Below are 3887 nucleotides of genomic sequence, written 5' to 3'. Positions count from 1 at the left end.
CGCCCGCAGCCAGCCCCCGGCCCCGCGCGCCCGCCCTGCCCCCGGCGCCGCGCTCGCGCCCATTCAGTCCGGGACCGACTGCTCGCCCGCGCGAGCGCGCAGGAGGGGCGTGGGGGATGCGCGTCACGGGGGGCACGGAAGCCAATCGGAGTGCGCGAAGCCCACCGCGGCGGCCCCGCCCCCGGACGCACAGCCCCGCCTCCCGGCGATGTTTGGGGGAGCTGGGCACCCCTACTGGGACTCAGCCGGGGCGGTGGGCCGGCTGTCCTCCGGTCTGGAGTTGTGCGCGGCGGCTAGAGGGTGGAAGGAACAAAGGATGCGTTCGGTCTGCCTCTAGGGGCGCTTACCGCGCGGGGGACTCGTGGGTGCGGAGCCAGCGGATGGAGGGGCTTCCACAGTCGCCTGCTTGACTCACTGGCCACCGCACCCCAGGCCCACCCTCGCCCCGCGCTTCCGCGGCCCCCCGGCCAGCACGGGCAGCACGGGCGCGGCTGGGAACTTTTGGAGCAGCCTTCCACGTGTGGGACAATGGAGAGAGACGACGCTGCTTCTCCGCCAGCCTTGCAGACGGGGGATCGAGGTCCAGGGAGGGAGAAGTGGGTCACCCTCAATCATTCAGAGCAGCGGCCTGGGTCAGCGTCAGAGCCTGTCCTCGGAGCGCCCACTCCCATACCCCCGGAGTCCCCTTTGAGTCTAGACTTTTAAACAACATAAATATGGGTGACTCCTAAAATTCAGAAATGTAAAAGAGTTTAAAACGTTGATACGTTATTTCTGTAACGGTGTGTGTTATGTGCCGGTGACATATTTGTGCCCCATGACTTGACTCTTCAGTGAAGTTGGTCTGCTTTCAGAATTTCCTCTCACGATAATGAATTCAAAGCATCGTGGTTGTGTGCCTGTTGTGATACCACTTCCTGTTTGAAAAGAAGCTCCTAGACCAGTGATGGCAAACCTTTTGAGCTCGGCGTGTCAGCATTTTGAAAAAACCCTAACTTAACTGTGGTGCCGTGTCACATATAGAAATTTTTTGATATTTGCAACCATAGTAAAACAAAGACTTATATTTTTGATATTTGTTTTATAGATTTAAATGCCATTTAACTAAGAAAAGTCAACCAAAAAAATGAGTTCGCGTGTCACCTCTGGCACGTGTGTCATAGGTTCGCCATCACTGTCCTAGACTTTGATCCAAATATATTTGCATAGGCCCAGAGCCTTGTCACTCTTTTATTGCAAGGAGTTCTACACGATTTGCATTACTCCAAACAGGGTTTGAAGGTGTGTGTGTTCTTCCCTGGGGACAGGGGTTCTGGAACAAATGTGTGGCTGGGTAACTGTGATCAGGAGGGAAGTCTCCCAAAGCAAAGGGTGGGAAGACTGCCTTCACACCTCCCAGAGAGATTTTGCCATAAAAATGCTTCTGCATGATTCTAAGGTGAGGACACTTGAGCATTTGGGAAAAAAAATAAATAAATAAAAAGAGGGAAAGCTGTCACTGAAGATCTAATCCAGAAGGTTGGCCAAGGCTGGCCAGGCAAGGCAGCTGCCTGGGTCTGCCGCCTGGGTCCGCCGTGACAGCTGCGGGCAGAGTGCTGAGCGCCTCACCCCCTCCCTTTTGGAGACCAGCCTGAGGCCTGCCTGCTTGGTCGGACACCTTACCTCTTTGCTTCAGCGTCTCTTCCCCTTTTCTCCCAGTTACTCCTTGTCCATAGAACCAGGCCCTGAAAACACTTTGGCTGGCTTGGGGTCAGCAGTACTCTAGCGTGGAAGGTGGTGGTGGTGAGGAAGAAGGGGAGCTTGAAGCTGCCCCCCAACTAGCCTAATAGGACAGCTGTTTAGCTTCTCTTGTACCCACTGACATTTAGGAGGGAAATGGGCTGCCCCACTTGTGAATCAAGACAAGCCCTGACACAAAACATCCTTTTCGCTGGCCACAGACAGAGCCGTCTTTAGCTACTGTTCTGGATTAAGGCAGCGATTTCCCAAACGGTAGATTAGGGTCAGCCACTAGATTTCCAAGCCTCACCTGGAATCTCTTAAAGTCAGTGGCTGGTGTCAAAAAAACCTTCTGGAGACTGCTAGCAAGAAACTGTAAATCTGGGCCAGGAACCATGATTTTTTAAGTCTTTCGTGCCTTCTGCTCGTCACTGTGGCCATTCTGTGAGCAGGCATTTGGCTGCCCTCAGCATCCGTGCCGCCGTTCCCCTCTTAGGTAAGTTTGCCCCCGCTTAGCTCCGGGAGTGGGGTTTAATTGACCTAAGTCAGTGATTCTCAAGAGTCTGGGCCGTGGACCTCCTAGTGGTCCCTGAGGACCTTCCAAGGAATCTCTGAAGTCAAAATTAGTTCATAATCATCTAAGGCGTTACTATTCCCACTGATGGTTCAACAGCAAAGCTGTGCAGAACTGCTGGTGCCTTCACAGACCAAGGTACTTGCACCCAATTGTACTAATATTCTCCACCACCACATACTCATGTGAAACACACGCAGTTTCACTTAAGAACGTTCTTACTAGCGCAGTGAAAACTATTAACTTTATTAAAACCTCAATTATTGAGCATGCATCTTTTTAATGAATGACAAAATGAAAACTGCACGTAAAACACTTCTGCTACAAACTGAAGTCTGATGATTAAGGAGAAGCGCTTGTGTAATCATTTGAGTTGCAAGCTGAACTAGCTGTTTGTTTGATTTCATGAAACACCATTTTTTTACTTGAGAAAACATCTGACAGATTATGGTTATTCTAACTTGGGTGTTTGGTAGATGTTTTCTTGGAAATGAACTAAGTGAGCCTGTCTGCTCAAGGAAAACAGTTGACTGTTGCCAAGGATGAAAAAAACTCCAGTTTTCAAAAGAAATTCAGAATTTTGGAAAACTTATATCATCATGAGTTAGACAGCGTCTCAATATTTAAGGGCTTTTCTGATGGTGAGATTAATAAATGTGATTTTTGGATAGTGGATAATGTATAATGTGTCAACGTTCGGAAGAGCTGCATTTACTCAGTGAGCCAATGTTTTCCAAATGGCTAATGCATGATGTTCCAAAATCATTTATTTCACATGCAAGTCAGACAATGAATTTTCATTAAACAATATGAAAAGTTTATAGATAAGGTTTCAGATCCACAGTGCGAGCAACCTTTAAGAAATTACCTCTTGGAGAGTTTTGGTGTAGTATTAAAGAAGAATATCCACAATTTTCTTAAAACGTTATTAAAATACTCCCTTCTTTTCTACTTACGCGTTGATGTGAAGCAGATTTTCTTCATGTACTTTAACCAAAACAATTTGCAACGGGTTGAATGCAGAAGCAGATATGAAAATTCAGCTGTCTTCTATTAACTCAGTCCTAAAGAGAATTTAATTACTCTTTAAATATTTCTTTTTAATTTATTGATTTGAGAAAGATAAGGGAGAGAGAGAGAGAGAGAGAGAGAGATAGGGGAGAGAGAGAGAGAGAGAGAGAGAGAGAGAGGGAGAGGGAGAGAAACAGACATTGATTTGTTGTTCCATTTACTTATGCATTCATTGGTTGATTCTTGTATGTGCCTTGAGCAGGGATCAAGCCCCCAACCTTGGTGTATCCAGATGACACTCTAACCAACTGAGCTACTTGGCCAGGGCAGGAATTTAATTTTATTTGGCAAATATCAAAAGATAAAACTTCCATTACAAATTTTCTTTGGGATCCTCAGTAATTTTTAGAAGTGTAAAGGGGTCTTGTGACCAGAGTTTGAGACCTGCTGGTCTAAGCCACCCAGAGGCATCCCAGCCTCCTTGCCTCTAGGATTGGTTCATGGGTGGCCATAGAAACCAGACTGATCCAATCAGAGGGAATCTCAGAAATGTATTGGATGGTGGGAGAGAGATGCTTTCATT

This window comes from Myotis lucifugus, unplaced genomic scaffold, assembly GCF_000147115.1.
Source record: "Myotis lucifugus unplaced genomic scaffold, Myoluc2.0 scaffold_531, whole genome shotgun sequence".
NCBI lineage: Eukaryota > Metazoa > Chordata > Mammalia > Chiroptera > Vespertilionidae > Myotis > Myotis lucifugus.
Note: the sequence above shows the minus strand (reverse complement) of the source record.